The following is a 13,488-nucleotide window of genomic DNA, read 5'->3' on the forward strand; positions in this document are numbered from 1 at the left end:
ACCCGATACGGACCCTTCCCATCATCCATTACGGGAGACCCGATACGAACTTGATGGGCCTTCCTTGAGCTCCAGCCTTGTTCGTGAGCGGTGGGCGACATTCATATACACCTACTTTAAAAGTGTGGAAACTGTGTCCCTGTCATCTTGGAAAAACAACACGGACTTCTTCCATTGCTACAGCACGGAGAATGTACTGGAAGGAAATGATGAGCGGACAGCAGCAGCTGCTGCTGAATGAAGCATCAATAGCTGATCCTAGCATATCCTTCTGTGTGAGTGTGTGTGTGTCTGTGTGTGTGTGTGTGTGTATGTGTGTGTGTAGGCCAGAGGTGGTTGACATCTGCTGCCTTTTGTGATTGTTCTTTATTTATTGAGGCAAGGTCTCTTGAGGAACCTGGAGTTCACCAGTTTGTCTAGACTAGCTTGCCCCCAAGAGATCCCTGTCTCTGTCTGCCAACTGTGGGGGCCACTGGGCCTGCCTGGCTTTTAATGTAGGTGCTGGGTTCCTGTCCTCACACTTGTGTGGCAGGCACCTTAGCTGCTAAGACATCTCTCAGGCCCCCATCATGATGCTTTCTTTCTACTTAACATGACCTAACTAAAAATTGGGACCAAACTCACGTGCTACAAATCTTACTCGTTTACAATGTATAATTTATTGTTTTTAATATCCCCAAAGTTAGACAGTGACACTCATATGCAACAGCAGCATGTCAACCTCCAAAGAAATCTTGGCATTGTATCAGCTTGTCCTAACTGGTGCTTGCCCCAGCCTTGGCCGCCACTCATCTTTCTGATGGTGACTTTGCCTGCTCATAGCATTTCTCGTGCATGGAGTCTTGTAGTCTGGAGTCTTTGCTCTCTTCTTCCCCTCAGCAAATGGCTCCAAGTTAGTTTGTGTTATAGCTGGCAGCAGTACTTGCTATTTCATTCTTCTATGGCAGAATAGGACTTTTGACATGTATTGCTTTTATTTCTTTTGGTTGGTATTGAGACAGGCTCTTCTTATGTAGTTCCGGCTGCCTGGAACTCACTGTGTAGACCAAAGTCGCCTTGAACTCCCAGGGGTCCACATGCCTCTGCCACTACCAGTGCTTGGGTTAAAAGTGTAAGCTGCCATGCTCAGGGTGTATAGCTTTTATAAAGGAGAATATTTCAGAGTTTAAAAATATTAGGAATACATAAATGTAACCATGTATTGCTAATTATATTGTGTGCCTATACAAACCAGTTATAAAATTATTATTACTGTTATTAGTGGTATATGTGGTGTATATGTATGTGTGTGGTGTATGTGTATTTGTGTGTGTGTGGTATATGTACATGCGATATGTGATGTATATATATGTATTTATGTGTGTGTACGTATATATGTGTGTATGTGGTATGATATGGTGTGTGTGTCTATGTGTGTGGTGTATATATGTATGTATATGTGTGTGTGTGGTATGGTGTGTATGTGTGTGTGTGTGTGCCTATGGTATGTGTGTGTGGTGTATGTTTATGGGTATGTATATGTGTGTATAGGTGTGTAGCCTATGTCCCTGTGTGGGGTGTATGTGTGTGTGAGTGTGTGTATGAAAGGGTGGAGGCCAGAGGAGCCTATGATTCTCTCCTTTCTTTCCTTTAGACAGGGTCTCACTGAAACTGGGGACAGGCTGGTGGCTGGTGAGCCCAGAGATTCCCTCCTGTTTCCATAGCCACAGCACTAGAGTCACAGGCACAAAGGGCCGTGCTCACCTTTCCACGGTGGTTCTGGGATGTGAACTCAGGTCAGGTTCTATACTCATGTATAGCAAATGCTCTTTCCCACTGAGTCATTTCTCCAGACCCTAAAAATTATTAGTATCACTATTATTATTGTTGTTATTATTATTATTGTTGTTGTTGTTATTTATATGAGCATCTTGCCTCTGTGTGTCTGGACTTTTGGAGGTTAGAAAAGGTTGTCATAGCTCCTGGAACCGGAGTTCTAGACAGTGAGCCGCCATGTTTAGGGGCTAGGAATTGAACCCAGGTCATCTTCAAGAGAATGAATGGCAAATGCTCCTAACTTCTGGGCCATCTCTCTAGACCCCCTAAAAATTATTTTTGAAGACGCTTAAGCGTTGAAAACACATGTTTGTAAACTGCAGCCAGTCAGTTTCCCTTTGACCCAGGCTTTCAAATGGAAAAACCAAGCAAATAAACAAAACAAAACAAAAAAACCCCAAAAATCAAAATGACCAGACACAGAAACTGAACTAAAAAAAAAAAAAAAAAAAGAAAGACAGCCGTGGCCACTCAGAACAAACACACACACACTTCTATTTCTAGCAGAGGAGGAAAACTTCTTGGCTTTGAACGTTTGAGCAGCCAAAGAAAATATTTATGCTAACAGAAATGAGCAAGTTGAAGAGAATTAGAAGGCAAACAGATTCTGCAGAAATCAATCGCAGCTATAGTATTTTAAGCATGGTGTCAGCAGTGTGACTGAGCCTGATACTCGTTAGGAGAATAACAACTCTGAATTCTCCAGTTGGTGGCGTGCTGTGAGCATACCCGCGGCTCTGAAGTCACAGGCGTATGGGTACTAATAATGCACAGTCCTGCGTGTTATTCATTCCATGCTATTGTCGTTACTGGGAAGGGGTGACTTGCTTGGATGGTCAGATCCATGGGTGACAGAGTCCTACCTGAATCTGATATGTTAGCTCAGATGAGATGGCAATCCTGGGACAAGTCAGGGTCTGTGGATGAAGGTCTCACCTCCACCTCGGGTGTGGGGTTTATCACTTCCATAAGGTGGGGTGGAATGTCAGACTCAGGCAGGTATTGATGGTTTTGTCTGTGAGTAGTATGCATGTGTGGATATGTACGTGTCTATGCATGTGTACATGCAGAAGCCTGAGGCCAGGGGCCCGTGTCTTTCTGAGCCGCTTCCTATCTTGTACTTTAAGGCAGGGTCTCTAATGGAACTTGGAGTTCAAAGACTGGCTAGATCAGTGAGTTCCAAGAACCTACCTGTTTACCACACCTCATCCCAACACCGGAAATTGAACCACAACACTCAGCTTGATGTGTGGCTCTTGGAGATCTGAACTCAGATCTGCATGCTTACATGGTAAGTATTTCAGTGACTGAGCCAAATTCCTAGATCCCCACGACTTCCTTTTTTATTATTTATTTGTTTATTTATTTATTTGGAGTGCGGGTATCATATAACCTAGGCTAGGATGTAACCGATATGCAGCTGAGGATAACCTTAAACTTATGAATCTCCTGCCTCCACATCCATACCTGCCTGTTGTTGTTCTGGCCCTTTGACCTACCTAGCTGTAGCTTCTGTGCTTTTTTTCCCTGGGTGCTTTATATCTGTCATACTTTGGGTCATTGTTTTTACAGATACCTTACAGAGCTATGGTGTGTGGCTGAGCTGTGGCCCAGAGCAGGCTGGGAAAAACTTCGTCAAGAGTTATTGATGGTGATGATGTGGATTAGTTCTTGAAGGAGAGACCTCAGGGTTCTTAATGCTCTCCTGAGAAAGCAAGAATTCAAACAGGAAGCGATGGATGACACAGGTGTGAAGACGACTCTGTGTGCGTGTGCGTGTGTGCATGTGTGTGTGTGAGACAGTGCTTTGCAACTGGCTCACTGAAAACATCCTCCGGGGCTGTCAGAGGGTGAGTCTCTGCAGCACAGACACTTGCACAGCTGAAAGACTACGGATAAACACCAAGGAGACAGAGCTATGCCAGTTAGGGTTAGGGTGTGCTCGGAGCCAAGCGGATGAAAAAAAAAAAATCTTGTCTTCTTTCCCTCTGGTTACTTTCTTACCTCTCCCTCTCCTCTCTCCAAAAATTTTCCCAAGAGATACCCTAAAGGCAGGCGTCACCCGCTGAACAACTAATGGGCAACGCTCTCTCCAGACCAAGTCACGTCAGGGCAGAGTGCTTGGTGGACTTCCAGTCAAGGGAGCTCATTGTTGATTTTTGTTTGATACACACCAGGGAGCCATTTCCCTGAACTGGAGCTCTCTCTCTAGGAGCCTCACTGATCAGCTGCCAGACGACTTAGCCCTTGATTCCGTGGCCACTGTCACTCTCACCCTGCTTACTGATGTGAAGCCAGATACCATGACCCTTTAGAATAAATGCAGATGTCCTGATGAAAAGGGGCAGCTGCATGGAGGAGAGACTCAGGAGGACGGTCTACGATCCACAGAAACCGTGGCCTCAGGACTTAGGGAAGTAAAATCACATGTGCACGAATGGACCAATGGCCTTGGGTGTGCTGTAAGAAGAGAGGAACTCACTGATTGAGGAAGGCCAGCCGAGGGGACTTGTTTTGCTTAAGAGTGACACTACTGTCCGTACCGGGATGTTTTTGCCACCTCGGTTCCTAGGAACCAACCTCTGCAAACATCCCACTAGGTGTAGAATGAATAAATCTATGACAAATTGAGATCCATTCATACAATGGACTACTCTACACCAATGGAAGTGGATGAGGTCTTGCTACACTCATCCTGGATGGATCTCATATCCACAACATCAAGGGAAAGAAGCTAGGCGCCATAGAGCATACAGGGTGGGCAGGCAAGATGCCTCAGTACTCGAAGGTCTGAGTTTAGAACCCTAGCACCCACAAAAGTCTCCAGTTACACATCTGTAACCTGTGCTCTTTGGCTGGCTGGCTTACCTCAATCAATGAACTCCAAATACAGTGAGAGACTCTCTCTTACAATATAAGGCGGAGAGCAGTCAAGGAAGACACCCAGCGTTGACCTCAGGCCTACACAACTACACATATGTGAAGGCACACCTGTGTGCATTTGTGAGCACACCTACACAAACACGATCATACAACATACACCTACGCACATGTGCACACGATACGATTTCATTCGTCAAAAGTATAACGTGCAGACAGAACTCATCAACGCATGTAATGGAAGGCTAAATACTCCCAAAGTGCCCCATCTATGCCGAAGAAATGGCACAAAGAACCCCACTTCTGTGCAAAATCAGCACCGACTAATATAAAATAGAAGCCAAGGCCGTGGTCATTGTAAATGTGAAGTGATCAGATGGACTGTGGTTAGGCTATGTCTCTGTGCTGACACTGTGTACGATCAGCTTCTGAACATTTGGAATTACACAACTAGGTTTGATGCATTTTTTTTTTTAAATATAAGGTCAAATTCAATACAAATATTTCCAGTTCAGTTTCCTGAGACCCAGGGTAGACTAAAACTGTAGGCAGGAAGTCCCTTAGGGGTATCCCAATCAAGGCAAGGCTAAAGTTGAGAACCAAAGAGCTCTCTATGTTTTGGGGCCAGCCCCTGCTAGTTCACAAGAGCAAACTGTAAAACTTGACAACCCTGTTGGAATAGTGCCAGAATTCACACACACACACACACACACGCACACACACACGCACACGCACACACACAGTTGTAGAAACTTACAATGAAATAAACCATGTTAAGTTCTCAAAAGCCACCATTTCCTAATTATTTTATATTTTGCTAGAACTCATGCAGGGCAGGAGAGATGGCGCAGTGCTTAAGAGCACTGGCTGTTCTTCCAGAGGTCCTGAGTTCAATTCCCAGCAACCACATGGTGGCTCACAACCATCTGTAATGGGATCTGATTCCCTCTTCTGTCATACAAATAAAGCACTAATGCACACTCATACATAAATCTCTTTAAAAAATAATAAAAACTTAAAAGATAAAGGTGTGTTGCATGTGTTGTCATTGCATTGTGAATAGTTCATCTGAGGAAATATCTTTGCAGAGTTTAAACACTTCTACCCATTTGGTTACAAACTCCCTGAACTGGTTGGTTTTGTGTGTCAACTTGACATAAGCTTGAGTCATCAGAGAGAAAGCACCCTCAGTTGAGGAGATTCCTCCATGAGATCCAGCTGTAGGGCATTTCCTAAATCAGTGATCAAAGGGGAGAGCCCAGCCTATCATGCCATCCTGAGCTGCTGGTCCTGGGTTCTATAAGAGAGCATACTGAGTAAGCCAGTAAACAACACCCCTCCACAGCCTCTGCATCAGCTCCTGCCTTCATCAGCTCCTGCCTTCAGGTTCCAGCCCTGCTTGAGTTCCTGTCCTGACTCCCTCCAGTGATGTACTGTGATCTGGAAGTATAAACCATATAAATCCTTTCCTTCCTGATATGCTTGTGGGTCATGGTGTTTTGTTGTGGCAACAATAACCCTAACGAGGACACTCCTGTACATCATGGATAGTTAGATGCAGTCCAGACGTGTGCTCCTGTGGTTTCACTTCTGTCTGACTCGTCACTTGAGAGAGATAACAAAACACTTGTGTAGGAACTGAACTTTGCTGCTGGGTTAATCATGTAACCATATATTGGCTGTAGATAGAAGTGTGTTGTTGTTGTTATTGTTGTTGTTGTTGCTGTTGGTGTGTGTGTGTTTGTGTGTGTGTGTGTAATTGATAGAACCATTCTGTAAGAAATACAGTAAGTTACAATAAGAGGTAATGTGAATGTTTTTATTGTCTGTTAAGTGTTTGTTCTATGGTCCTGATTAGCACTTGTATGGCTATGTATGTATGTGTATGTTGGAAACTAGACACAGAACCTTGCGTGTGCTAAGCACACACTCTACCCCGAGGCTGTATTTTCAATCCTCGGAAGCACTTCCATTTATATTTACATACGCATAGGCGGTAATTATATGGTGGTTCATCTTTCTTGTTAACTTGACTGGATTTAGAATTGCCATGGGAACAGACATCTGGGGATGTCTGGGAGAACGTTAAGAGAGAGGTTTAGCTGATGAGGGAAAACTCATCATGAATGAGGGTGGCAGCAGCCCATGCTGGGGTGGGGGGGTTCCAGACACAATGAAAAGGAGAAGCCAAGATGAACGCTAGCATCCATCCTGTTCTACTTCCGGATGCTCTGGGATCTGCTGCTTCACAACACCTTGCCTTTAAACCACGAGCCTAAATAAACCCATCCTCCCTTGAACTGCTTCTGTCAAGAGTTTTGTCCCAACAATAGCCAATACAATTGTTTCCCCTACAAGACTCATCAGCAAACTGCCCTCCCCACTCCTCCTGTGTTTAAGACTCAGGCAAACAGACTTAGGTGAGGGTCCAGCTGCAGCCTGTCCAGCACCAGCTCAGAAGATGCGTTGAGGTATCCACCTGCAAATCTCACTGGCTTCTTAGGAGCTCCTGATACCAAGTCTTACCTTAGAGCTCCCAAATCAGACTGTCTTCCCCCGAAACTCCCATTCCGATTGGAGCCCGGCTTTAAGCATTACTAGCTCCTTGGTAAGAAATGAAATCAAATCTCAAGCCCTGTGAGGCAACAGGGCTAGGGACAGTGTAATAATTAGCGATCAAAAGTTCCGGGCCCCTCACTTAGCTGCTTCATAGCGCTGGGGAAACACACAAGGGCCATGCCCACCTTGCATCACACATGTGCCAACTACCAAGCGGTACCGTCAGGCGAAAGAAGTCCATTCGAGGCCATTAAATTATTAAAACAGAAGGAAGAAAACAGAAAACATGGGGGAAAGCAAAGACAGTCCTGGCAGGCTCCCTCTGCTGTGTGATAGATGGTCAGGATGTGTTGCCAAGACTAAGTCCAGAGCAGAGCAAGAGCCACATGATAGACAGTGTGGCAGCTGAGAGGGAGAGGTGTGTGCTGGAATGCTTCCTGGACGTGTCATTTAGACCAGGCTGGTTATCAAAGGGGAAGGGGGGGAAGGCCCCAACTGCAGCGTTATGCTTTCCTAGGTACTCTCCTGCAGCAGCAGCACATGGCACAGAGAAAAGACAGCAGACCATAATAATGCTCAACACTCCACTAACTTTAAAGGAGGCAGGGAGCTCGGATGTGCTTTGACATTGAAAGCAAAAGTTTCCTACAGATGCAAGACATCTCTGCATAGAGGTCTTGCTTGGAAACATTGTAGTTGCTTTGAGATGCCAGGGCTGTGAGAAGCAGCCAGTGCAGGGTCTGGAAGGGAAGGGGAGGCCAGGCTCTCCAAGATGATCTGGGTATTATGTTAGGGCGGATGCTGAAACAATGGAAGGATTCATGGAAACTCCAGCGATTCTAGATACAGGAGAAAGAAGTGCAATTGTAGATGGGCCACTGGGACCGGCAGACAGAGAAGGCATGGGGTGGAGGGGAGGGAAGAGGAGGTGGGAAGAGAGAGAGAGAGGAAAGAGGAGAGAAGGAGAGGGGGAGGGAGAGAGAGGAAAAGAGAGGGAGAGACACAAGGAGAAAGAAAGGAGCAAGAGAGAGGGAGAAGGGGAGGGAGAAGGGGAGGGAGAAGAGGAGAAACATGTGTGCACATGAGTGCACACATACATACATACATGCACACACACACACACACAGAGAGAGAGAGAGAGAGAGAGAGAGAGAGAGAGAGAGAAGAGATACAAGGAGAAAGAAGAAGTAAGAGAGAGGGAGAAGTGCAGGGAGAAGGGGAGAAACATGTGAGCACACTCGAGTGCACACATACATGCACACACATGAGAGAGAGAAAAAAACAGAGAGAGAGAGAGAGAGAGAGAGAGAGAGAGAGAGAGAGAGAGAGAGAATGAGAACACTCACGGCATCTTTACTCAAGAGATGACCACAGGAAATGTTACTGTAACTATTCTTGTAGCATTAGTATCCAAGGGCACCAGTAAACTTCAAGATAAAGCGATAGGACTACCCACCTATGTTACAGTGCTTCCTGCCGATATATTCTGGGAAGGCCCCGAAGACCACTAACCTTGGTGAGCACTTAGTATGTGGCCTGTGCCCATGACATCCACATGGCCCCAGGGATAAGGGTAAATGCCACTGCCATTTATGGGCCAGGAGAGAGAAAGCCCAAAACATACTTCACCCAGAGCACCCAGCTAATAAGTGGGCAGAGCAGAGACAAAATTACAGAGCAGCCGATGGGTTGGTCAGCTGAGATGGCTTGGACAGGATGAGAGCTTTGAGAGTTATGTTCTGATGAGGAGAAAAAGGAACGCTCTGTGTCGACATTTTCCTGATAAGGAGGGTTGTTCCTAGTACCCAGCGTATCTGTATACCGCTGGCACCCTCTTATCTCTCTCTGCTGGACATGGCTTGGGTTGTGTGTGTGTATTTTGGACTCGCTCATTGGAACTGTGGCAAAGTTGGAGAGTTCAGAAGTCTTGGCACTTTCTAGGTGGTGTTATGTAACGGAGATGGAGCCTGGGTTGGATCAGGGACCTGGGCTGAGTTCAGGAGAAGTCACTTATTAACTATGAGACTGGTCAAGTTACATCACCTTGTGGTGCCAGTGCTTTGTCACCAGAGGGAGGCTCAAACGGGTGACCTTATAGGGACTTTCCTTGACTCCATGATTCAGCCCACATTGACTTGAGTGTTTATGCCTGTGACTTCCAACAACATACATTGGAAATGACCCATAGTCAGCAGATTTATGTAGGCAAGATGGCTAGATAGCTCAGATGATGTGTTTGTTAGATATGCTGAGTGTAGAAACGTGTCATTTGACGCCTGTGTTTCTCCCCTTGCAAGAGTAACCTGGAATGGAAAGGTTTAAAGTACCCTTAGCCTGGTGTTCATCTAGAATGTATTCAACTCCTCCGTCAGACAAAATGAGCCCAATCTGAGCTTTGTGTCCTATCAGTTTCTTGACCTTCTCTTCCTCCTTTTGTGCTTCCGTAAATTGGAATTGAAAATGAATACCAGGCACGGTGCCGTCAAATGCTTGGCATTTCGGAAGAATATATATAAGAAGCCCTAGTTGTTGATATAGCTGGTGTATGTGTTGGGGGGGGGCGTCATTTGGTTTGGCTTATGGTTGGCTAAAAATTTAAAAGACATTTCTTCACAGAGAGATGGAGCCTGAGATCAAAACCCCCAAACACTGGGAACTTGCTATTACCCAGGAAAGAAAACTCAAGAGTGGCGGACAGAAGCATAATTGCTCTGTCAGGACCCTCCTGACAGTTCACCCTTCCGCGCCGATAAATGCCTGAGAAGGAATATCTGAAGACAGGCAATGCCACAGGCACCTGGGAAGACCCCGGCCATTCATAGCCTTCATTTCTCATGTCTTGACTGGCCTATTTCCCACCTCTGCCCTAAGGTGCCTAGGGAACAAAGAAGCTGGGAGGAGAGATAGCTGGTTTTATGCTAGTCACTGGCTTTATGTGTTTCTCAAACTAAAAATAAATAAATAAATGAATAAATAAATAAATAAATAAAATCTTTAGATAACCAACTTGTAGCCATTCTGTCGGTTTCAACACTGCCTCCTGCTGCCCTCCAAATCTTGTTCCCCTCTCCCCATTTCTACCAAGTCCATACTTTCTCTTACCTCCCACCTCCTTCTCCTTTGTTCCCTAGCCATTTGTAACTCCAATTTGTAATTTGTAATTCCTTCTCCAATTTTTGGTTTAGTGCAGTGAGACTGATGGAGAACCTTGGTGGAGAAGAGAAAGGGAGTAAAAGGGCCAGATTCAAACCACCAGCCGTGTGTGTGTGTGTATACATGTATATACGTGTGTATACATGTGTATTTGTGTGTGCACACGTGTATACATGTATATATGTGTGTGTGAGTGTGTGCATGTATATGTATGTACATGTATGTGTGTGTACATGTATATACGTGTGTGTGTGTGTGTATGAGTGTGCCTGTGTGTGTGCAGGTATGCCTGGAGGCCACAGAACAGTTTCTGGCTCTCATTCCCCAGGCACTGTCTGCCTTGTGTTTTTTACAAACATCGTCCCTTGGTAGCCTGAGACTTGCTGACCCAGGCTGACTGTCTACCTGTCCCAGCCTCCCCAGTGATGGAATTACAAGCACGCTCAGCTCTTTTTAGAGGTAGGTTCTGGGAATTCGATTCAGGGATTCATATCTGTACGCCAAACACTTTAGAGACTGCGCCGTCTCCCAGGCCTGGGTTTGTCTGTTTTCTATAAGTGAAGTTACCAAGCAAAGCTAGCAATGCTCCAAATGTGTCTAGCCATTTTCCAAGAGAAAAGCCAAAGCCAGCTGATACCCAAGAAAGCAAAGGAAAGGCTGACTGCTAACAGTAATTACTGTTAGTGACAGCTTGCGAAATCTAAGGTTCTTTTGGGCTCCAACATTACATAATCTAGAGTGTAATTTGACTACTTTAAATAAATTATAGATTGATGATTGTCATATTGATTATTTTTTATGGCATAGCATTTATCACAGCTAGCCATATATCAGTTAATGGTGAAGATCTGGCTTGTAATGGCATCTCCCCAATAAGAACCATAGAATATGATCTGTCTTGGAATGATCTAGAATTTAGATCATTCTAAATCCTAGATCCTTTATTGATGATCAAGTTCTTATAAAATAGCATACAACTACCTCTTAATTGATTAAAGATACCCCTTAACTAACTGTGCTTTTGTAAGGCTATTCGGTGAGCTGGGGCTGTCAGTACTTGACAAAGGGTTTATCGAGAGGGTCACCTTTGTAATTTGTTCCCCACCTTATTGTTAGTGACTCTGTGTTTAAAATTCCCAGAGGATTGACAATTGTTACAAATTATCCCTTAGAAACAGACCAAAGGAGGATATACAGCTGCAAGAGATGCTCTCAGCTGAAGTGCACTACAAATACAAACTACAAATATCTGAAACTTTAGCTCCTGATCCTTTTCGAACTTTGGTTGGGATTTATCTATTATGTATCCAAACTTATACACTGTACATAGAAAATCTCAGGCACACTGAGGAGTTGAAGGAGGAAGGTACTTTGAGGCTCCATGTCACATTGTAGCCTTTTATCAAAGATATTCTGCCCAGTGACAGCTTTTGGGCTTTGATGCCTTGTAAGCAATAGGGTATCTGCCTCCATGGTCCTCTGGACCACCATGCCTGGAAGCAACTGGACAAACTCAGTTAGTTTGAAAGTCTATATCCTGATTGTCTCCAAACACTCCTTTGTCATCTATGCAGGTGAAAACTTACACTTGGCATATGGAATTCAAAATAATCTCACACAACAGAAACCACTGGATTTCTTAGGAAAGTTCTAAGGGTCCCCAAATCAGCCTTTGGACATACAAAAAGATCATGATTTATTCTTCACCTTTTACATATTGGAATGTTTAACATCTTGCCTCTTAAATCTGCTTGGAAACTTCTTAAGAATCAGAGATCCTACCCCCACAATCAAGATCGATCTCTCTCTCTCTCTCTCTCTCTCTCTCTCTCTCTCTCTCTGTCTGTCTATGTATATCTTTAACCAATCCATGCTGGGAAATACCTATTTACTTAAAGAGTGGATTCTATTGGAACTGCTGCACCACTGAGTGTTCCTGGGTTATCTGTAGTTACTGAGTTAAACAACTCATTCAACTTTTCTTGGCCTCAGTCTCCCTGTTGAAGAAGAATTTTTCAAATAAGAGTTTATGTTTTAGATTAAGACAAATCTTGTAAGAACAAAACAACCAAAAGTTTTGCACACCACAGTGTGTGTATACATGTGTGTGTATGTGTGTGTGTGTGTGTATGTATATATATTTGTCCATTTATATGACACACATAAATGTAGAATAAAAACATAATGGACAGAACCCAATCTTGACACATGCTCAACAAATGTCCACTACTATTCTACGAACTGTTCTTTATCCCCTAAAGGCATAGATGAAGATGAGTCAAATCTGGGTGTCCATTCCTGACACCCAGATGCTCAGGATCCTTAACCACCTAACACCATTTTGATTTTCTGGTTAGAATGTCCTACAGGAAGGAAAGAGGGGGCACACAAGGTTCATTTTAGGGCCATTTTCCTTGAAGAGAAAGTAGAGTGACTTCAACAAACAATGGATTCAAACCATATAAAACAGCAACATCCAATTTTTTTGAGACAATCCGACTAAGAAGCCTGCTCTAGAACATCTCAGCATCAGAGGATATACCACTCATCTGTGCTTGTGCGCATGCACGGAGATACTGACCTGGCTCGTTGGAAGTGAAGAACAGGAGTTCCTGCGCACAGTTCTCACCTAGAGAATAGAGAGAAACACAGTTGAAATCCCTCTGCCTGCCAGGAGCCCACAGGAACTCATTTTTTTTTTTAAACAAAACAAAACATACTTTGTATCTTTCTCCACACCGGAGGATGCTCAGAGTCTGCCTGACTCCAGTTTACGCTATGTGTACACTGGTATTTCTCTGGGTCAAGTGTCTCCTGAAATAGCTATGTTAACATTTTATAGCATTCACAAAGGTATATTTCTGTGCATTTGGGGGATGATACAGAAAAAGCACTTAGCCACAAATAGATGAGAGGCACAAGGAAAACTCACAGGCTTTCTCAAACAGATAAAGGAGTGAAAGATTTTTTTCCCCCTTCAAAATATCATTTTAAAATACCATCTTAACCCCAATGCAATGAATTCTGGTCTCTCTCTCTCTCTCTCTCTCTCTCTCTCTCTCTCTCTCTCTCTCTCTCTCT

At 44.3% G+C, this 13,488-nt stretch overlaps 1 protein-coding gene across 3 annotated transcripts in view; it reads right to left on the reverse strand.

Annotated features, from left to right (window-relative positions):
• Positions 1–13,488, reverse strand: part of Rhobtb1 (Rho related BTB domain containing 1) — a 123,584-nt gene that overhangs the window by 56,737 nt on the left and 53,359 nt on the right. For all 3 annotated transcript variants that reach the window (XM_028780297.1, XM_028780296.1, XM_028780298.1), the window contains one exon: positions 12,989–13,036. The gene's annotated coding sequence lies outside the window, so the exon portion shown is untranslated. The remainder of the gene's footprint in view (positions 1–12,988; positions 13,037–13,488) is intronic.

Source organism: Grammomys surdaster, unplaced genomic scaffold (genome assembly GCF_004785775.1).
Source record: "Grammomys surdaster isolate TR1022 unplaced genomic scaffold, NIH_TR_1.0 367, whole genome shotgun sequence".
NCBI classification, from domain to species: Eukaryota; Metazoa; Chordata; class Mammalia; order Rodentia; family Muridae; genus Grammomys; species Grammomys surdaster.